Source organism: Pristiophorus japonicus, chromosome 14 (genome assembly GCF_044704955.1).
Source record: "Pristiophorus japonicus isolate sPriJap1 chromosome 14, sPriJap1.hap1, whole genome shotgun sequence".
In the NCBI taxonomy this organism is placed as follows: domain Eukaryota; kingdom Metazoa; phylum Chordata; class Chondrichthyes; family Pristiophoridae; genus Pristiophorus; species Pristiophorus japonicus.
In genome coordinates, this window is record NC_091990.1 from 64807029 (window position 1) to 64830205 (window position 23177).

General features: G+C 45.5%; 1 protein-coding gene across 15 annotated transcripts in view; it reads left to right on the forward strand.

Annotated features, from left to right (window-relative positions):
* col16a1 (collagen, type XVI, alpha 1) overlaps nucleotides 1-23177 on the forward strand; it is a 618256-nt gene that overhangs the window by 69222 nt on the left and 525857 nt on the right. The gene's annotated exons all lie outside the window — the stretch shown is intronic.

Here is a 23177-nt window from a genome sequence, read left to right on the forward strand (position 1 = left end):
TGTTGGTTAAGACACCAGAAAGAAAAGGCATGTTGGTGTTCTCAATCCATAAACGGGTGGGTGGGGTGCTTGGTTTGTCGTGTGCTACTTCTGCTGTTTGTACTTGGCTTCCGCATGCTCCTGACAAAAAGACTCAACGTGTTCGGCGCCTTCTCGAATGCGGTCTTGGGCTAGGGATTCCGAAGAGTCGATGAGGATGTTAGATCTTTTCATGGAAGTTTTGAGAACCTCCTTAAAGTGTTTTTTCAGCCCTCCTAGAAATCGCTTGCCATAACAGAGCTCGGAGTAGAGTGCTTGTTTCGGGAGTCTTATATCAAGCATGCGGCCAATGTGGTCCATCCATCAGAGCTGATTGAGTGTAATCAATGCCTCGATGCTGGGGATGTTGGCCTAAGAAAGAACACTGACATTGGTACGTATATCCTGCCGAGGCAACGTTGGTGGTACTTCTCCAGTGCCTTGAAGTGCTTACTGTACATTGTCCATGTCTCTGAAGCATATAGGAAGGCGGCATAACTGCTGGTCTGTAGACCATGAGTTTGGTGCCGGGTTTGAAGTCTTGGGACTAGAACCTCCACATTTTTTGCATGCTTAACAGCCACTTAATGCCCATTTTACCACTGAAATGACGTATAATGCCCAAATATCGCCCATTTTGGCACAAAATGGAAACTGATGGCCATTTTTCGGAAACTTATCGCCGAGCGTTACTTTCCCAATGGGCTTAACGCCATGAAAAAATATTACCGCCCGCCCACTTTTTTGGGGCGGAATCAGCAGAATGGGCGAAATCAACTGCCACAATATCGGCCAGCATTACTTTACGCGCGGAATTAACACCAAGATTCAATATTAACACCTGCTCACTGTTTTTTGTCGTAAAGAGCATATTTACCCAAACTAGCAGCCATGGAGATCGCCCATTGTCAATTTCACCACCTCGGACATATATCGCCCACAATATCACTCGTTCAAGAAACCGCCCACAAAAAGTGGAACTAACCGGAATGAATGCCAGCGGTGTGGCTGGCATTTGTTAAATCCCACTCTTACGTGAGGAGTTGATATCTGAACGATTTGCCTGAAAGAGCGCTGATGTGAGTGTGCAGCTCAGACATCAATGGTGCCCATCACCTTGGTGCCAAATAAAGTTTACGTTGATTGATGTTAAGTTGTATTTAAACCTTTCATGGTAAGGAATCACCAGTGTGTAATGGTCCAGCTCTCTGAAACAATGCGCTACAAGGTTATGTTCAATAACAAAAATCTAATACCAACATTGGTCTGAAATCATAACTATCACAGCCAATAACACCCAACCCCCAGCCACACCCACTTTTTCCACCATTGACATAAATAACATGTCCAACATGTCCAGCAACACAGAATACAAAGGCAAAGCAGGAGCGTTGGTGCAATGACACAGCCTTACTTGCCCCCAGTCTGCACTTGTATTGGGTCTGTGGTGGACCGTTGTTGAGGATCACAGCTTGCATGTCATCGTGAAGCAGGCGGATTTTTGAGGACTGCCAAATTTGAGAAGGACACTCTATAATCCCTCTCGGTTGACAGAGTCGAAGGCCTTTGTGAGGTCAAAGGCGGCCATGTACAGAGGTTGATGCCGCTCCCTACATTTTTCTTGGATTTATTGCTCGGTGAATATCATGTCCATTGTGCTTCTTAGTGGGTGGAATCCGCATTGCGACTCTGGGGGGAGCTCTTCAGCCACTGGGAGGAGACGATTGAGGAGGATTCTTGGGAAAGACTTTCCCTGCGGCAGACAGCAGGGAGACTCCTCTGTAATTAACGCAATCATGGTTAAGGCGTCTCCGAAATCCCCTGGCATTGTCTCCTCCTTCCAGATAAGGGAGATGAGATCATGGATTCGCTCCGAGTACCTTTCCGCCATGTTTTTGTACTTCAGCGGGGATTTCATCTGCTTTGGAAGCATTTTTGTTTTTCAGCTGCCTTTTCAAGCTCATGCTGGGCTGGGATTCTGCTGAGATAATGGCTGATAGCATGCTGTGGGATAGAGTCAAGAACACTTGCATCGAAGACAGAGTCTTGGTTGAGGAGATCCTCGAAATGCTCCTTCCAGCGGGCACTGACTGACTCTCTGTCCTTGATGAGCACCTCTCCGTTCTTAGCTCTCAGCGGAATAGTATGCTTGGGCCTTAGATGGTCTTGACTGCGTGAAAGAATCCATGCACATTATGATTGTCGGCTAGTTGCTGGATCTCCTGCGCTCTCTCCACCCACCAGCTGTTCTTTAGGTCACAAGTTTTTTGTTGGACCTTGGCCGTCAGTTGATTGTAGATCTGTTTTCTTTCCCTCGAGTTGTGATGATGTTTCCAATTCAAGAGTGCCTTGCATTTACGATTTATTAGCTCTTGGATCTCTTGGTCATTCTCATCAAACCAGTTTAGATGTTTGCTGGTAGAGTAACCAAGAGTCTCTTCACAGGCTCATAATGGTGGACTTAAGGGCAGACCAGGCACTATAGACACTCTGCGGTTCCAGTTCATTGGGAGTCATCAGGTTGGCAGTGAGGTACTGACTGAATAAGGCTTTTTTTATACCCGGGAACCCTCCCCTTGAGCTATTTGTTGTAGACCACACATGCTCCAGTCAGCAATATCCTCCCCCCTCACTCCTCTCCCCAATGGAGCTGCACTCGTATCTCCCTGTCCTTTTCTCCTCTCTCCAGTGGAACTGTACTTGCCCTTTAATCACTGTCCTCCTGCCCCCTCCCTCCAGTGGGGCTGTACTAGTCCAGACTCCCTGCCCTCCTCTCCTCTCGCTCCTTCCCTCTCTGCCCTCTGTGCTGGTGCTACAGTCAATGTCTTCCTGCTGCAGTCCTGGGAGATTAAGCAATCATCCCTCATGGATTCATGGCCATTAAGTCCCTACACTCTCTACCTGAGCACGTATATTTTTAATTTCCAGCTCAGCACAGTGGGAAGAAAATGAGAAATGAGATTGCTGCCATATTGGATCATTGTCCCTGTAATGCCTGTCCTGCCTTCTGCTCCCTGTTGGAACATGTTGTACAGGAACAGAGATGTAGGACTGGTTATTATCTAACAGCAGTTTCTGGCCCAGTGAGAAACACATCAATCAAATACTATTCATCACGTTAGTGAGAGTTAAACAGTGAGCTTGGGATCAAATCTCTGCAAGTTTTCCATTTTACAAGATAATAAATTGATTTTCCAGCTCCTGCTCACAGCTTCCACTTCCTGTTTATCGGCCTGTGACTGACGGTGGGAGATGTTGTTCTGCGAAATACTGATTTCACTCACACTATTTTTCTCCTTCATTATTTTAACACAACCATTAACCCATTTCAGTTAGATAGACTATTGCCTCTTAAAACAGCAGTGATCGGAATTTCAAGTGAGTGAGGGGTTTGTACATTAACAACACAAAGGAGGTACGGACGTGTAATGGTTTTGTTACTGGACCAATAATCCAGAGAGCGTGAATTCAAATCCCACCATGGCAGTTTGAGAATTGGAATTCAGGTTAAAAATTCTGGTATCAGTAAAAGTGACCATGAAACTGTCGACCTTTCATTCAAAACCCAACTGCACAGGGGGGAGGGACGAAGAATAAGAGAGCTGTAGTGGTAGGTGATTCAATAGTTAGAGGAACAGACAGGCCTTTCTGCGGCCGTAGACTTGACTCCTGAATGGTTTGGTGCGTCCCTGGTGCCAGGGTCAAAGATGTCACAGAGCGGACGCAGGGCATTCTGGGGGGGAGAGGGTAAACAGCTAGAGGGGTAGTGCTGGACAGGCTAATGGATCTCAAGGTAGACAAGTCCCCTGGTCCTGATGAAATGCATCCCAGGGTATTAAAAGAGATGGCGGAAGTTATAACAGATACATTCGTATTAATCTACCAAAATTCTCTGGACTCTGGGGAGGTACCATCGGATTGGAAAGCAGCTAATGTAATGCCTCTGTTTAAAAAAGGGGGCAGACAAAAGGCAGGTAACTATAGGCCGGTTAGTTTAACATCTGTAGTGGGGAAAATACTTGAAGCTATCATTAAGGAAGAAATAGCGGGACATCTAGATAGGAATAGTGCAATCAAGCAGACGCAACATGGATTCATGAAGGGGAAATCATGTTTAACTATTTTACTGGAATTCTTTGAGGATATAACGAGCATGGTGGATAGAGGTGTACCGATGGATGTGGTGTATTTAGATTTCCAAAAGGCATTCGATAAGGTGCCACACAAAAGGTTACCGCAGAAGATAAAGGTACGCGGAGTCAGAGGAAATGTATTAGCATGGATCGAGAATTGACTGGCGAACAGAAAGCAGAGAGTCGGGATAAATGGGTCCTTTTCGGGTTGGAAATCGATGGTTAGTGGTGTGCCACAGGGATCGGTGCTGGGACCTCAACTGTTTACAATATACATAGATGACCTGGAAGAGGGGACAGAATGTAGTGCAACAAAATTTGCAGATGACACGAAGACTAGTGGGAAAGCGGGTTGTGTAGAGGACACAGAGAGGCTGCAAAGAGATTTAGATAGGTTAAATGAATGGGCTAAGGTTTGGCAGATGGAATACAATGTCGGAAAATGTGAGGTCATCCACCTTGGGAAAAAAAACAGTAAAAGGGAATATTATTTGAATGGGGAGAAATTACAACATGCTGCGGTGCAGAGGGACCTGGGGTCCTTGTGCATGAATCCCAAAAAGTTAGTTTGCAGGTGCAGCAGGTAATCAGGAAGGCGAATGGAATGTTGGCCTTCATTGCGAGAGGGATGGAGTACAAAAGCAGGGAAGTCCTGCTGCAACTGTACAGGGTATTAGTGAGGCCGCACCTGGAGTACTGCGTGCAGTTTTGGTCACCTTACTTAAGGAAGGATATACTAGCTTTGGAGGGGGTACAGAGACGATTCACTCGGCTGATTCCGGAGATGAGGGGGTTACCTTATGATGATAGATTGAGTAGATTGGGTCTTTACTCGTTGGAGTTCAGAAGGATGAGGGGTGATCTTATAGAAACATTTAAAATAATGAAAGGTATAGACAAGAGAGAGGCAGAGAGGTTGTTTCCACTGGGCGGGGAGACTAGAACTAGGGGGCACAGCCTCAAAATACATAAGAACATAAGAACATAAGAATTAGGAACAGGAGTAGGCCATCTAGCCCCTCGAGCCTGCTCCGCCATTCAATAAGACCATGGCTGATCTGGTCGTGGACTCAGCTCCACTTACTCGCCCTCTCCCCGTAACCATTAATTCCCTTATTGCTTAAAAATCTATCTATCTTTGACTTGAAAACATTCAATGAGCTAGCCTCAACTGCTTCCTTGGGCAGAGAATTCCACAGATTCACAACCCTCTGGGAGAAGAAATTCTTTCTCAACTCAGTTTTAAATTGGCTCCTCCGTATTTTGAGGCTGTATAAATACGGGGGAGCCAATTTAAAACCGAGTTGAGAAGGAATTTCTTCTCCCAGAGGGTTGTGAATCTGTGGAATTCTCTGCCCAGGGAAGCAGTTGAGGCTAGCTCATTGAATGTATTCAAATCACAGATAGATAGATTTTTAACCAATAAGGGAATTAAGGGTTATGTTCTTATGTTCTTATGTAGAGGTCGTGGTCCATACCGGGACCAACGACATAGGTAGGAAGAGGAATGAGGTCCTACAGGAAGAATTCAGGGAGCTAGGAGAAAAATTAATGGGTAGGACCTCAAAAGTAGTAATCTCTGGGTTACTGCCGGTGCCATGTACTAATGAGTATAAGAATAGAAGGATAGAGAGGATGAACACGTGGCTGGAGAGTTGGTGTAGGAGGGAGGGCATTAAATTCCTGAGGCATTGGGACCGCTTCTGGGGGAGATGGGACCTGTACAAACCAGATGGGTTGCACCTCAACAGCGCCTGGACCAATATCCTCGCGGGGAGTTTTGCTGGTGCTGTTGGGGAGAGTTTAAACTAGCTTGGCAGGGGGATGGGAACCTGAGAACAGATTCAATAGGGAAGGAAGTAAAGCTGAAATTGAATAGCAAGAATGTAGAAAGTGAATCTGTAAAACCGAGAAAACAAGGGTTAGTAAGTAGTAATCAAGGAGGTCTTCCTATGCTGAATGGTATATACTTTAAGGCAAGGAGTGTAGCGAATAAGGTGGATGAGCTGAGAGCACAGATAGACACTTGGGAGTATGACATTTTTGCCATTACAGAAACATGGATGAAAGAGGGGCAGATTTGGCAGCTCAATATTCCTGGTTACAGGATTTTTAGACAAGATAAAGAGGGAGATTAAAAGTGGGGGGTGTGGGGTGTCGCAGTATTGATTGAAGAAACTATTACAGCAGTGAGGAGGGATGATATGTTAGAGGAACCATCAAATGAGACCATATGGGTCGAATTGAAAAATGAAAAAGGGGCGATCACACTGCTGGACATGCATTATAGACCCCCAAACAGTGGGACGGAGATGGAGGAGCAAATATGTAGGCAAATTACTGTGAAGTCCAAAAACCATGGGGAAGTAACAGTAGGGGATTTTAACGATGCTAATATTGATTGGGACAAATTTAGTGTGAAGGGTATAGAGGGTGTGGAATTCTTAAAATGCATTCAAGAGAATTTTTTTAGTCAGTATGTAACAAGCCCAACACTAAAGGGGGCGGTTTTGGATTTAGTTTTGGGGAATGAAGTTGGGCAGGTGGAAGGGGTATTAGTGGGAGAGCACTTGGGTGCCAGTGACCATAATTCAGTCAGATTCAAGTTGGTTATGGATAAGGACAAGGGTAGACCAGGAATAAAAATCCCAAATTGGTGATAAGCTAATTTTGCTAAGTTAAGGAGTGATTTATATAGTTTCTATAGATATGTAAAGAGAAAAAGGTTAGTAAAGACAAACGGAGGTCCCCTGCAGTCAGAATCAGGGGAAGTCATAACGGGGAACAAAGAAATGGCGGACCAATTGAACAAGTACTTTGGTTCGGTATTCACTAAGGAGGACACTAACAACCTTCCGGATATAAGAGGGGTCAGAGGGTCTAGTAAGGAGGAGGAACTGAGGGAAATCCTTATTAGTCGGGAAATTGTGTTGGGAAATTAATGGGATTGAAGGCCGATAAATCCCCAGGGCCTGATGGACTGCATCCCAGAGTACTTAAGGAGGTGGCCTTGGAAATAGCGGATGCATTGACAGTCATTTGCCAACATTCCATTGACTCTGGATCAGTTCCTATCGAGTGGAGGGTAGCCAATGTAACCCCATTTTTAAAAAAAGGAGGGGGAGAGAAAACAGCCTGACATCGGTAGTGGGTAAGATGATGGAATCAATTATTAAGGATGTCATAGCAGCGCATTTGGAAAGAGGTGACATGATAGGTCCAAGTCAGCATGGATTTGTGAAAGGGAAATCATGCTTGACAAATCTTCTGGAATTTTTTGAGGATGTTTCCAGTAGAGTGGACAAGGGATACCAGTTGATGTGGTATATTTGGACTTTCAGAAGGCTTTCGACAAGGTCCCACACAAAAGATTAATGTGCAAAGTTAAAGCACATGGGATTGGGGGTAGTGTGCTGACATGGATTGAGAACTGGTTGTCAGACAGGAAGCAAAGAGTAGGAGTAAATGGGGACTTTTCAGAATGGCAGGCAGTGACTAGTGGGGTACCGCAAGGTTCTGTGCTGGGGGCCCAGCTGTTTACACTGTACATTAATGATTTAGACGAGGGGATTAAATGTAGTATCTCCAAATTTGCGGATGACACTAAGTTAGGTGGCAGTGTGAGCTGCGAGGAGGATGCTATGAGGCTGCAGAGCGAATTGGATAGATTAGGTGAGAGGGCAAATGCATGACAGATGAAGTATAATGTGGATAAATGTGAGGTTATCCACTTTGGTGGTAAAAACAGAGAGACAGACTATTATCTGAATGGTGACAGATTAGGAAAAGGAGAGGTGCAACGAGACCTGGGTGTCATGGTACATCAGTCATTGAAGGTTGGCATGCAGGTACAGCAGGCGGTTAAGAAAGCAATAGGCATGTTGGCCATCATAGCGAGGGGATTTGAGTACAGGGGCAGGGAGGTGTTGCTACAGTTGTACAGGGCATTGGTGAGGCCACAGCTGGAGTATTGTGTACAGTTTTGGTCTCCTAACCTGAGGAAGGACATTCTTGCTATTGAGGGAGTGCAGCGAAGGTTCACCAGACTGATTCCCGGGATGGCGGGACTGACCTATCAAGAAAGACTGGATCAACTGGGCTTGTATTCACTGGAGTTCAGAAGAATGAGAGGGGACCTCATAGAAATGTTTAAAATTCTGATGGGTTTAGACAGGTTAGATGCAGGAAGAATGTTCCCAATGTTGGGGAAGTCCAGAACCAGGGAACACAGTCTAAGGATAAGGGGTAAGCCATTTAGGACCGAGATGAGGAGGAACTTCTTCACCCAGAGAGTGGTGAACCTGTGGAATTCTCTACCACACAAAGTTGTTGAGGCCAATTCACTAAATATATTCAAAAAAGAGTTAGATGTAGTCCTTACTATTAAGGGGATCAAGGGGTATGGCGAGAAAGCAGGAATGGGGTACTGAAGTTGAATGTTCAGCCATGAACTCATTGAATGGCGGTGCCGGCTAGAAGGGCCGAATGGCCTACTCCTGCATCTATTTTATATGTTTCTATGTTTCTATTTGGCCACAGTGGACTGGAAACAGCTAATTGTGGGTAAATCAGTGTCGGAACAGTGGGAGGCATTTAAGGAGGAGATCCGGAAGGCTCAGGCCAAATATGTGCCCTTAAAGAAAAAGGGTAGGAATAACGATTCTAAAGCCCCCTGGATGTCTATGGACTTACAGGAGAGGATAAAGAAAAAAATGGAAGCTTATGTCATATACCGACGGCTAAATACTGGAGAATCTTTGGAGAAATATAGAAAGTTCAGAGGTAAAATTAAAAAGGATATTAGGAATGCTAAGAGAGAGCATGAAAAATTCTTGGCAAGTAAAATTAAGGAAAGCCCAAAGATGTTCTATAAATATATTAAGAGCAAGAAGATAACTAAAGAAAGGGTAGGGCCTATTAGAGATCATGAGCGTAATCTTTGTGTGGAGACGGAAGATGTTGGTATGGTTCTTAACGAATACTTTGCATCTGTTTTTACAAAGGAAACGTGCAATGCGGATACTGCTATCGAGGAGGAGTGTGATATTCTGGATGAAATAAATATAGTGAGAGAGGAAGTATTAAGGGGTTTAGCATCTTTGAAAGTAGCTAAGTCCCCAGGCCCGGATCCCAGGCTGTTGAGCGAAGTAAAAGAAGAAATAGCAGAGGCCTTGACCATCATTTTCCAATCCTCTTTGGATTTGGGCATGGTGCTGGAGGACTGCTAATGTGGTACCCTTGTTTAAGAAGGGAGAAAAGGATAGGCCGAGTAATCAAACAGGCCTGTCAGCCGAATCTCAGTGGTGGGAAAATTATTGGAAAAAATCCTGAAAGACAGGATAAATCTACATTTAGAAAGACAAGGATTAATTAGGGACAGTCAGCACGGATTTGTTAAGGGAAAATCGTATTTGACTAACCTGAATGAATTTTTTGAGGAGGTAACCAGGTGGGTCGATGAGGGTAGTGCGTACGATGTGGTGTACAGGGACTTTAGCAAAGCTTTTGATAAGGTTCCACATGGTAGACTGGTCACGAAGGTTAAAGCCTATGGGATCCAGGGCAAAGTGGCAAGTTGGATCCAAAATTGGCTTAGAGGTAGGAACCAAACGTTAATGGTTGATGGGTGTTTTTGTGACTGGAAGGATGTTTCCAGTGGTATTCCGTAGGGTTCAGTACTGGGTCCCTTGCTTTTTGTGGTATATATCAATGATCGAGATTTGAATATAGGGGGTATGATTAAGAAGTTTGCAGACGACACTAAAATTGGCTTTGTGGTTGATAATGAAGAGGAAAGTCATTGACTGCAGGAGGATATCAATCTACTGGTCAGGTGGGCAGAGCAGTGACAAATGGAATTTAATTTGGAGAATTGTGAGGTAATGCACTTTGGGAGGGCTAATAAGAAAAGGTTATACACATTAAACGGTAGGCCACTTAAAAGTGTAGATGAACAAAGGGACCTTGGAGTGCTTGTCCACAGATCTTGAATGTAGCAGGCCAGGTGGATAAGGTGGTTAAGAAGGCATAAGGAATGTTTGCCTTTGTTGGCCGAGGCACAGAATACAAAAGCAGGGAGGTTATGCTTAAATTGTATAATACTCTGGTTAGGCCACAGCTGGAGTATTGCGTGCAGATCTGGTCGCCTTATAGGAAGGACGTGATTGCACTAGAGAGGGTGCAGAGGAAATTTACTAGGATGCTGCCTGGAATGAAGAATCTTAATTATGAGAACAGATTGGATAGGCTGGGTTTGATCTCATTGGAACGGAGGAGGTTGAGAGGAGACCTCATTGAGGTGTACAAAATATTGAGGGGCCTGAACATAGTGGATAGTAAGGGTCTATTTTCATTGGTGGAGGGGTCTATTATGAGGGGGCATAGTTTTAAGGTGGTTGGTGGAAGGTTTTGGGGGGATTTGAGGGGGGCTTCTTCACGCAGAGGGTTGTGGGGATCTGGAACTCGCTACCTGGAAGAGTGGTGGATGCAGAAACCTCACCACTTTTAAGAGATGGTTGGATGGGCAATTGAAGCACAGTAACCCACAGGGTTACGGACCTAGAACTGATAAGTGGAATTAGACTGGATGACTTTTTGTTGGCTGGCGCAGATACGATGGTAAGTACTGCAGGGAATCTAATACGGCCAAGGTAATCTCCTGGACTATTTTCGATCGCCTGGATAGGTCGGAAAGAAATTTTCCCAGATTTGTTTCCCAATTGGCTTGGGTTTTTTATCTGTTTTTTTGCCTCTCCCAGGAGATCACATGGCTCTGGTTGGGGTGGAGTGTAGAATGTTTCAGTGTAAGGGGTATCGCAGTTGTGTGGGGCGGACTGGTTGGGCTGGGTGCTCTTTGCCTTTCCGTCATTGTTCATAGGTTTATATGTAACCTTCAGGGCTGCTGATGAAGGGCCGTGTAGCTCTTTGTCGGCCGGCGCGGACACAATGGGCCAAAATGGCGTCCTTCTGCACTGTAGATTTCTATGTTTCTATGTCTTTTAGGGAAGGAATCCTGCCATCCTTACCCAGCCTCGCCTGTATGTGACGCCAGTCCCACACCTACGTGGTTGACTATTAAACACCCTCTGAAATGTCCTAGCAAGAAAACCGCTCAGCGGTTCAAGAAGACGGCCCAGCACCACCTTCTCAGGGCAACTAGGGATGGGCAATAAATTCCAGCCTTGCCAGCGAGGCCACGCCTCACAAATTAATTTATAAAAAAGCACCTAGAGTTCAAAGCCTATCACAACCCAGTCTTGGGCGTCAGCCATAACCCACTCCTGGGGTTCAGTGATAACCCACTCCTGGGGTTCAGTCATAACCCACTCCTGGAGTTCAGTTATAACCCAGTCCTGGGGTTCAGTCATAACCCAGTCCTGGGGTTTGGAGCATGTCATGATGCATAGGAATAAATTATTTTGTTTATTCAGTTTCATCGTAATCTGGCAATTAGCTTTATGTTGTGTCATTGTTTGGAGAGTGTCCCTGTTCCCAGGAGCAGTAATGGGCCTGACACTGCCATGGGGCGAATTAACAATGGAGGTACCGTCATTATCCTGGAGAGTATAGGGACAACGGAGGAGGCATCAGCTTAAACTCTACCTGTTGACTAGGATATGAACAGGAGCTTTACCTGAATGAATCATAGAACATAAGAACATAAGAATTAGGAACAGGAGTAGGCCATCTAGCCCCTCGAGCCTGCTCCGCCATTCAACAAGATCATGGCTGATCTGGCCGTGGACTCAGCTCCACTTACCCGCCCGCTCCCTGTAACCCTTAATTCCCTTATTGGTTAAAAATCTATCTATCTGTGATTTGAATACATTCAATGAGCTAGCCTCAACTGCTTCCTTGGGCAGAGAATTCCACAGATTCACAACCCTCTGGGAGAAGAAATTCCTTCTCAACTCGGTTTTAAATTGGCTCCACCGTATTTTGAGGCTGTGCCCCCTAGTTCTAGTCTCCCCGACCAGTGGAAACAACCTCTCTGCCTCTATCTTGTCTATCCCTTTCATTATTTTAAATGTTTCTATAAGATCACCCCTCATCCTTCTGAACTCCAACGAGTAAAGACCCAGTCGACTCAATCTATCATCATAAGGTAACCCCCTCATCTCCGGAATCAGCCTAGTGAATCGTCTCTGTAACCCCTCCAAAGCTAGTATATCCTTCCTTAAGAAAGGTGACCAAAACTGCACGCAGTACTCCAGGTGCGGCCTCACCAATACCCTGTACAGTTGCAGCAGGACCTCCCTACTTTTATACTCCATCCCTCTCGCAATGAAGGCCAACATTCCATTCGCCTTCCTGATTACGTGCTGCACCTGCAAACTAACTTTTTGGGATTCATGCACAAGGACCCCCAGGTCCCTCTGCACCGCAGCATGTTGTAATTTCTCCCCATTCAAATAATATTCCCTTTTACTGTTTTTTTCCCCAAGGTGGATGACCTCACACTTTCCGACATTGTATTCCATCTGCCAAACCTTAGCCCATTCGCTTGACCTATCATGACATACCTTTCCCCCAAACACATTTCCTTCATAGCACGATTCCCATAGCTATTATTGGAGTTCCCAGAGGAGTGCCACTAATCGTAACAATGCCAATCTGAGATGGACATCAGATTCTGGTACACAGTTCGACGATGCCTGACAAGAGAGAAAGTGCCAGACTGCAGCAGCAGGGGGAGCTTTTTTGCAGTTGAGCAACAGTATCGAGACAGCTTTACTCTGCATCTAATCCGCACTGTACCTGCCCTGGGAGTGTTTAATGGGACAGTGCAGAGGGAGCTTTACCCTGTATCTAACCCATGCTGTACCTGTCCTGGGAGTGTTTGATGGGACAGTGTAGAGGGAGCTTTACTCTGTATCTAACCCGTGCTGTACCCGCCCTGGGAGTATTTGATGGGACAGTGTAGAGGGAGCTTTACTCTGTATCTAACCCGTGCTGTACCTGTCCTGGGAGTGTTTGATGGGACAGTGTAGAGGGAGCTTTACTCTGTATCTAACCCGTGCTGTACCTGCCCTGGGAGTATTTGATGGGACAGTGTAGAGGGAGCTTTACTCTGTATCGAACCTCGTGCTGTACCTGCCCTGGGAGTGTTTGGTGGGACAGTGTAGAGGGAGCTTTACTCTGTATCTATCTGATTTGAGCTGGTTATCGTGAGGTTGGAATTCCTTTGTGGATGTGTAATGTCAGTTAGATGCAGAATCTTCCTGTGCTTGCAGCACTGAGGCCAGGTGTCTATCAGCTCCTTTTACAATAACAAGCACCAGGAGATGCTCTGTTTAATTTCTGGTTCAGATTGTTAACAAGTTTGGACAGTGATGGCCTAATACTTCATGTTTTGCTGCTGATGAAGACTTTCCTCAAACTTTGCATCTAAGTGGCCTATGAATGAAAAGAACAGTGGTAGCACAGATATAACATTGGCTGCAGGACAGAAAGCAGAGTAGTGGTGAGCGGTTATTTTTCAGACTGCAGGAAGGTATACATTGGTGTCCCAAGAGGCTGGTATTGGGACCACTGCGCTTTTTGATATGTATCAACGCAATTCTCGGCACTTAATTTGCTCCAGTTCTCGTGAGTTAGTTTAGGTTCATTTTAGTTCAGGTATTTATTTTCAAAAGTTGGTGTGTCCAGCCACTTAGGCCTGTTTTGCAAGTTTCGGCAGCGAAAACTTACTCCAAACTAACTTAGAATGGAGTAAGTGTTCACTTTTTTAAGTTCTGTAAAACCTTACCTAGAGTTAGGTTTAGTGCAGGCACAGCCAGAGATGGGGGCGGGGGGGCGGGGGGACGGGGGGTGGTGGGGTGGGAAGCATTAAACACAAAGGGCACATCAACATCACAACGGCGGGGGGGGGGGGGGGGTGGTGGAAGTTAGAAGATTTTCCATAAACACCTTGACAACAACATTAAAGAAGCAAAGTACATTTAAAGCAGTAAGCACAAAACAAAGCACAAAAAGTAATAAGCAATTAATTAATAAAAAATAGAAGGAACCCTGCACCTAAAGCACCAAGACCAAAGTAATAAGCAACCAATCAATAAAAAAAAAATAGCAGTCCTACCTTAATGTGAAGGGACGGTGTCTCTGTCAGTGTCTCTCTCTCTCTGTATCTGACAACGAGGGGTGGCGGGGGGTGGGGGTTGTGGGGGTGTGTGTGGGGGGGGGGGGGGGTTTGTGTGGGGAGGGAGCTGAACGCGGGGTGGGGAGGCTGGACGGAGGCATCCCTGCTCTCTATCCTCCGGCCCTTCGATTATTTCGAGTGCCCCCCAACCCATGCTCCTCCATCCCTTCCCATGCTTCTCCCCCACCAATCACCTCCCCAGTGCCCCCTTCCCATGCTCCTCCATCCCTCCCCGGTACCCAAACACAGACTGGGGAAAAAGGCCCTGCTGAGCCATTGCGCATGCGTGCATGCCCCAACGCGTCTGCGCAATGCTGCCGGCATTCAGAAGAACGCTGATCCCTAGCCCCGTCCCCATGCTGGCTGTGATCGACTTGCTCCACCCCAGGGAGACTCCACTGCGCCAAGCCATGCTCCAGGACGACCGGAGAATTCCCCGGTAAGATTTTGGCGCACTTTTTTTCCCAGACATGTTACTTAAATCACACAGGTGCGCCGTTATCAGCAGCATCGGAAACTTGGGCCCGTAGTGAGGAGTATAGAAACATAGAAACGTAGAAACGTAGAAATTAGGTGCAGGAGTAGGCCATTCAGCCCTTCGAGCCCGCACCACCATTCAATAAAATCATGGCTGATCACTCACCTTAGTACCCCTTTCCTGCTTTCTCTCCATACCCCTTGATCCATTTAGCCGTAAGGGCCATATCCAACTCTTGAATAGATCCAACAAACTGGCATCAACAACTCTCTGCGGTAGAGAATTCCACAGATTAACAACTCTCTGAGTGGAGAAGTTTCTCCTCATCTCACTCCTAAATGGCTTACCCCATATCGTTAGGCTATGTCCCCTGGTTCTGGACTTCGCCAACATCGGGAACATTCTTCCTGCATCTAACCTGTTCAGTCCCGTCAGTATTTTATATGTTTCTATGAGATCCCCTCTCATCCTTCTAAACTCCAGTGAATACAGGCCCAGACGATCGAGTCTCTACTCATATGTCAGTCCTGCCATCCCGGGAATCAGTCTGGTGAACCTTCGCTGCACTCCCTCAATAGCAAGAACGTCCTTCCTCAGATTAGGATACCAAAACTGAACACAATATTCCAGATGAGGCCTCACCAAGTCCCTGTACAATTGCAGTAAGACCTCCCTGCTTCTATACTCAAATCCCCTAGCTATGAAGGCCAAAATGCCATTTGTCTTCTTCACCGCTTGCTGTACCTGCAAGCCAACTTTTAACGACTGATGTACCATGACACGCAGGTCTCATTGCACCTCCCCTTTTCCTAATCTGCCGCCATTCAGATAATATTCTGTCTTCGTGTTTTTGCCACCAAAGTGGATAACCTCACATTTATCCACATTATACTGCATCTGCCATGCATTTGCCAACTCACTTAACCTGTCCAAGTCACCCTGCAGCCTCTTAGCATCCTCCTCGCAGCTCAAACCGCCACCCAGCTTAGTGTCATCTGCAAACTTGGAGATATTACACTCAATTCCTTCATCTAAATCATTGATGTATATTGTAAATAGCTGGGGTCCCAGCACTGAGCCCTGCGGCACCCCACCCCAATCACTGCCTACCATTCTGAAAAGGACCCATTTATCCCGACTCTCTGCTTCCTGTCTGCCAACCAGTTCTCTATCCACGTCAATATATTAACCCCAATACCATGTGCTTTAATTTTGCACACCAATCTCTTGTGTGGGACCTTGTCAAAAGCCTTTTGAAAGTCCAAATTACACCAAATCCCCTGTCCACTCTACTAGTTACATCCTCAAAAAATTCCCCCAAAAATTGTCAAGCATGATTTCCCTTTCATAAATCTATGCTGACTTGGACCGATTCTGTCACTGCTTTCCAAATGCGCTGTTGTTTCATCTTTAATAATTGATTCCAACATTTTCCCCACCATTGATGTCAGGCTAACCTGTCTATAATTACCTGTTTTCTCTCTCCCTCCTTTCTTAAAAAGTGGTGTTACATTCGCTACCCTCCAGTCCATAGGAACTGATCCAGAGTCGATAGATTGTTGGAAAATGATCACCAATGCATCCACTATTTCTAGGGCCACTTCTTTAAGTACTCTGGGATGCAGACTATCAGGCCCTGGGGATTTATTGGCCTTCAATCCCATCAATTTCCCTAACACAATTTCCTGACTAACAAGGATTTCCTTCAGTTCCTCCTTCTCACTAGACCCTCGGTCCCCTAATATTTCCGGAAGGTTATTTGTGTCTTCATTCGTGAAGACAGAACCAAAGTATTTGTTCAATTGGTCTGCCATTCTTTGTTCCCCATTATAAGTTCACCTGATTCCGACTGCAAGGGACCAACGTTTGTCTTCACTAATCTTTTTCTTTTCACATATCTAATAGAAGCTTTTGCAGTCAGTTTTTATGTTCCCAGCAAGCTTCCTCTCATACTCTATTTTCCCCGCCCTAATTAAACCCTTTGTCCTCCTCTGCTGAATTCTAAATTTCTCCCAGTCCTCAGGTTTGCTGCTTTTTCTGGCCAATTTATATGCCTCTTCCTTGGATTTAACACTATCCTTAATTTCCCTTGTTAGCCATGGTTAAGCCACCTTCCCCGTTTTATTTTTACTCCAGACCGGGATGTATAATTGTTGAAGTTCATCCATGTGGTCCTTAAATATTTGCCATTGCCTATCCACCTTTAAGTATCATTCGCCAGTCTATTCTAGCCAATTTACGTCTCATACCATCGAAGTTACCTTTCCTTAAGTGCAGGACCCTCGTCTCTAAATTAACTGTGTCACTCTCCATCTTAATAAAGAATTCTACCATATTATGGTCACTCTTTCCCAAGGGGCCTCGCACAACAAGATTGCTAATTAGTCCTTTCTCATTACACATTACGCACTCTAGGATGGCCAGCTCTCTAGTTGGTTCCTCGACATATTGGTCTAGAAAACCATCTCTAATACACTCCTCCACCGTATTGCAACCAATCTCTATGTAGATTAAAGTCGCCCATGATAACTGCTGTACCCTTATTGCATGCATCCTTAATTTCTTGTTTGATGCTGTCCCCAACCTCACTACTACTGTTTGGTGGTCTGTACACAACTCCCATTAGCGTTTTCTGCCCTTTGGTATTCCGCAGCTCTACCCATACAGATTCCACATCATCCAAGCTAATGTCCTTCCTTACTATTGCGTTAATTTCCTCTTTAACCAGCAACGTTATCCCACCTCCTTTTCCTTTCTGACTATCCTTCCTGAATGTTGATAGTATGAGCCTTCAGGCGGACATAGACAGACTGGTGGAAGCAGATTCAATAGTAACATTAAAAAGGGAATTGGATATATACTCGAAGAGGAAAAATGTGCTGGGCTGTGGGGAAAGAGCAGGGGAGTGGGACTAATTGGATAACTCTTTCAAAGAGCCGACACTGGCACGATGGGCCAAATGGCCTTCTGTGCCGTATGGTTCTATGATTCTATAGGAAGGTGGACTGCAATGGTCTAAACTCTGACAGCTTGCTCTCCTTGTCCTAGCCAAGCCTTGTCGTGCAGATCACTGAACTAGATTGCTATCTCAATGGAATGGCCTCTGCCCAGTGATCTCTGGCTGGGCGTATCTCAGTTTGCAGCGATGACAGAGTCCAGACATGGAACCCAAGGGTCTTCTGGTGAATTTCTCTTCCCAGTAGCCTCACAGAGTTGAAATCAACAGTTAAATTCGATGATGCCACATCTCGAGTGATCTCGAGAATCATCTCCGTCCCTCGTTCCCTTGAAGCATGGTTCTCTCTTGGTATAGTGGAATTGCTGAATTTCGTTTCAAGACTCTAAACATTACCTCAATTCTCTGTCTGTCACAACCATGGTGCAATTATGATCAGAGCTCCTCAGAACTGCTCTTCCTCTTCATCAACATGCTGTCTTCGAAGGTCTTCTGATTCTCTGATTCTCAGGCTGAAAGATAGATTTTATTATTTTTAAATGAGTTATCACAGGAAGTCATAAGTGTTACTTACATCTGCTATTTCTGCTTCACCCACTGCATTCTAAGTGGCAAACTTAATACCCTACCTGCCATAGGCTTTCTCAAGACATTGTACTTCCCCTAGAACCAAAACAAATGAGTAAAACTGCTACAAAACTTTAGTTTATGTAGATTGGCGAGGCTCTTTAAAAAAAACATTTGTTTAAATTGGAAAGTCATTTTCTGCTTTCTTTCACAAATGAAAGGGTATTCTAAGATTTCAATGACCTCGTAACGTGTTAATGGTTTTCCAGTAGTTGTTAAAAGCAAGCAACTCTGAAATAAGTAGCCTTGAATGTTGTAATAGTTCCTTTTTCAAAGATAAATGGCCTAGAATTTATGTCCAGTGACCATGACTTTTTAAACGGTATTTCCACATCACATCTATACTGTGCAAGGCACTTTTATTTTTCTTTACCTCTTTGATCACTCCTGTATGTTTAAGTGACCAGCAGACAGGTCTCCAGTTGTCCTGGTTAATCCTTGCCACTGGACCAAGTCCTAACTCTGTCAAGCCTGTGTGGTGGCTGGTGTGTAACGGTCATCCCACGTTAAAAAAATCCACGCACAGGCATCTTCCATCCTTTAGGATGTAGTTCTGGATCTGGAATATTAGGTCCTTCATTGAAACACCTGTGAACTTTTTGACGTGGAAGTAAGTCATCCTCGATTCGAGGGACTGCCTATGATGATGATGTCTGGTTCTCTGCATCCCCCCCTCTGTTGAATCAAAACGCATCGCACCATTCCCCAATCCAACTCATTCTTTCCTAAGACTTGCAAGCTGTGGAACACCGCACCTTCTCCCACTCTTCCCTTCCTCCTTCGATCCACAGCTTTATAAAACTCAAGCTTGGTGCCGATGCCATTTATCCCGACTTCTCTCCACTCTGATCAAGGCATCTGACATTGCAGGCTTTGGCCTTTCCCTTGGATTACTCCACAGAACAATTCCTGGTACAAGCGTCTTGTCGTGATGTCGAGTGACAGGGCATGTGTTAAGTGAATACATTTAGTTCTCACCAATTGTGAAGGCAAGCACACATAGCAGGATGGTAGGGAAGATCTTCCAGGGTGCAATAGGTAAAGAAAGAAGAATGAGCTTGCATTTCTATTGCACCTTGCATGACCTCAGGATGCCTCAAAGTGCTTTACAGCCAAAGAAATACTTTTGAAGTGTAGTCACTGTTGTAATGTAAGAAACATGCACAGCATGGGATCTGACCTGAGAGGGCAAATAATTTAATGCCTCATCCGAAAGATAGCATCTCCAACAGTGCAGCACTCCCTCAGCCTAGATTTTGTAACCAAGGAAGAGAAATTCCCTACCTTAGCACCACCCGTTAGCGTGGTGCAATGTCAAGAAAGTGGCATAGTGGCTCTTCCTCCAACTGCTGGCGGGTCCTGTGGCATCCTCCATTTGCCAAGTTCTGGTAGCGCCGCCATTCTGAAGTAGCGACCATCAAAAACAATTGCAGAGTGGTGACATCAGTCAGCATGCAACACCAATTTAACATCACCATGGCAAACTTCGACCCTAGTGCTGAGTTCCGCGCTGGGCCCGAAGTACACCAGGTAAACCAAGTGTGCAAGCAAACTCACAGAGGTGCTGTCAGCACCTCTTCAAGGGACACACACCTCTTCCATGTAAATTTAAATTTCATTTTTTTAATTGCTTTTTAAAAATTTTATTGATGTAGTGACTTGCTGCAACAGATGTTCAAAGTGTTTTAAGTGTAGGGAGTGCTGCTGGATGCTTGCAAGGCCTTAGATGGCAAAGGAAGGCCTCTGCGAAGAGAGAAAATGCTGCAAATACTCAGCTGGTCAGGCAACATCTGTGGTGAGAGAAACATCTCAAGTCAAGATGCTGCCTGACCAACTGAGTGTTTCCAGCATTTTATGCTGTCATTTTAGATTAACAGCATCTGCTCACAGAGGGAAGAGGAAAATGCAGAAGGGGACGAAGCCGAGAAGAAGGAAGCTGAAGGAAGAATGCAACCCAGATGGCCCCTTTCTGGCCAGAATAGAATCTTCCATCTGCGGTACCAGTGACCACAACCCAAATTCCCCTTTTAACATTAGTCCCACACCCTACCTTCCCTGTTACTGACCATTGCTCTTGGCCACGATGCTGAAATAAAAGCCACCACAAAGCAAACTTTCCAATCCCAACTTTATACGTCCATCCATCGAATATGACATCAAGCAATCAACTCATCACCTTCATGTATTCTCTGAGTGACTGTCTTATGTGTGCCTTTGCCTATCCGACTGATGTCACGCAGTGCTACCCCAGTGGCTGCAGCATGGCTGGTGGAAGGCTGCTGACTTTCAGGGGGCACTGCAAATGGCCTTTCTGGTTGACCTTGAGGAGATGGTGGCTGGGAGTGTCAAATCGAGTGAGGGTGTTTCTGCTTCTTCTTCACTCTGCTCTCCCTCTTCTTGGCCAACCACTGGCTGGACAGGTTGCATTTCTTTGGTGTGTGAAATGAGGAAGGCACAAAGGGGGAGTTGTGCTGACAACAGGGCGGGAAAGCAAGAGATGCCTGGCAGAAGGAGAGTGACATATGAGGATACCCGCATCTTGCATCCTTTCAGTATAGGAGCAGGGAGGTTTTATTGCAGTTGTACAGGGCCTTGGTGAGACCACACCTTGAATATTGTGTACAGTTTTGGTCTCTTAATCTGAGGAAGGACATTCTTGCTATTGAGGGAATGCAGCGAAGGTTCACCAGACTGATTCCCGGGATGGCAGGACTGACATATGAGGAGAGACTGGATCGACTGGGCCTGTATTCACTGGAGTTTAGAAGGATGAGAGGGGATCTCATAGAAACATATAAAATTCTGACAGGACTGGACACGTTAGATGCAGAAAGAATGTTCCCGATGTTGGGGAAGTTCACAACCAGGGGTCACAGTCTAAGGATAAGGGGTAAGCCATTTAGGACCAAGATGAGTAAAAACTTCTTCCCTCAGAGAATTGTGAACCTGTGGAATTCTCTACCGCAGAAAATTGTTGAGACCACTTCATTAGATATATTCAAAAGGGCGTTAGATGTCACCCTTACAGCTAAAGAGATCAAAGGGTATGGAGAGAAAGCAGGAATGGGGTTCTGAAGTTGCATGATCAGCCATGATCATATTGAATGGTGGTGCAGGCTCGAAGGACCCAGAGGCCTACCCTTGCACCTATTTTCTATGTTTCTATGTTTTAGCCCCACCATTGGCCAAGGGCTTAGCCATGCCCCTGCCAAGAGTAGGCAGCATCTTCTCCTCCAAGGCAGTGAGATGAAGCTAAGAAGGGAAGGGGTGCCTCATGATTGATCCAAATTGTTGGTAGATGAATGACGGGGCGGAGGGGGGGTGGACTCATGCAGTGTGTGAGGCTCGTGTTGCAGCTTGTAGGAGACGGCATTTGAAGATGCATTCACTGACCTCAGCCACTACTCTGAGGTCATGAAGATTCTTTGGGCACTGGAGCCAGGTGGTGGGGGTGACACTGCTGGTGGTGACAGCCTCGGTGATGTGGTACCACATTGTTCTTTCTAGAGGGTCTCCTGGCCCCTGTGGGTAGAGGGTTGCTCTTGCAGTGTTGGCCCCTGTACAAAGCTGGAATGCTGTGTGTGAGACCCTGGGTGCCCCTTCCCTGGCTTGCTGAGCCATTTGCATAGGTGCCGAAGCAGTTTCCCCAGCTTTTGAGGTTTGGAAGGGAATTCAGCTTCACGTGCTAAAGACTCCCATAATGGTAATTTTTTTTCCTGAAACACAGTAAGGATAAGTCTACATTTAGAAAGGCAAAGATTAATCAGGGACAGTCAGCATGGATTTGTTGAGGGAAAATCGTGTTTAACTAACCTAATTGAATTTTTTGAGGAGGTAACCAGGAGGGTCGATGAGGGTAGTGCGTATGTTGTAGTGCACAGGGACTTTAGCAAGGCTTTTGATAAGGTCCCTCGTGGCAGACTGGTCAGAAAGGTAAAAACCCATGGGATCCAGAGCAAAGTGGCAAATTGGATCCAAAATTGGCTCAGAGGTAGGAAGCAAAGGGTAATGGTTGATGAATGTCTTTGTGACTGGAAGGATATTTCCAGTGGTATTCCGCAGGGCTCAGTACTGGGTCCCTTGCTTTTTGTGGTGTACATTAATGATCTAGATTTGAATATAGCAGGTATGATTAAGAAATTTGCAAATTGCACTAAAATTAGTTGTGTGGTTGATACTGAAGAGGAAAATCATGAACTGCAGGAGGATATCAATCTACTGGTCGGGTGGGCAGAACAGTGACAAATGGAATTTAATTCAGAGAAGTATGAGGTAATGCACTTTGGGAGGGCTAATAAGGAAAGGGTATTACACATTAAACGGTAGGCCACTTCGAAGTGCAGATGAACAAAGGAACATTGGAGTGCTTTTCCACATATCCCTGAAGGGAGGTGGATAGATTGGTTAAGAAGGCATATGCAATGCTTGCCTTTATTGGCCAAGGCATAGGAAACAAGAGCAGGGAGGTTATGCTTAAATTGTATAATCGACTGTTCGATCACAGCTGGAGTATTGCGTGCAGTTCTGGTCGCCGTATTATAGGAAGGACGTGATTGCACTAGAGGGTACAGAGGAGATTTACGAGGATGTCGCCTGGAATGGAGCATCTTAGTTATGAGGACAGATTGGATAGGCTGGGTTTGTTCTCATTGGAACAGAGGAGTACAACATTTTGAGGAGCCTGGATATAATGGATAGGAAGGGCATATTTCCTTTGGTGGAGGGGTCAATTACGAGGGGGCATAGATTTAAGGTAGTTGGTGGAAGGTTTAGAGGGGATTTGAGGGCGGGTTTCTTCATGCAGAGAGTTGTGGGGGTCTGGAACTC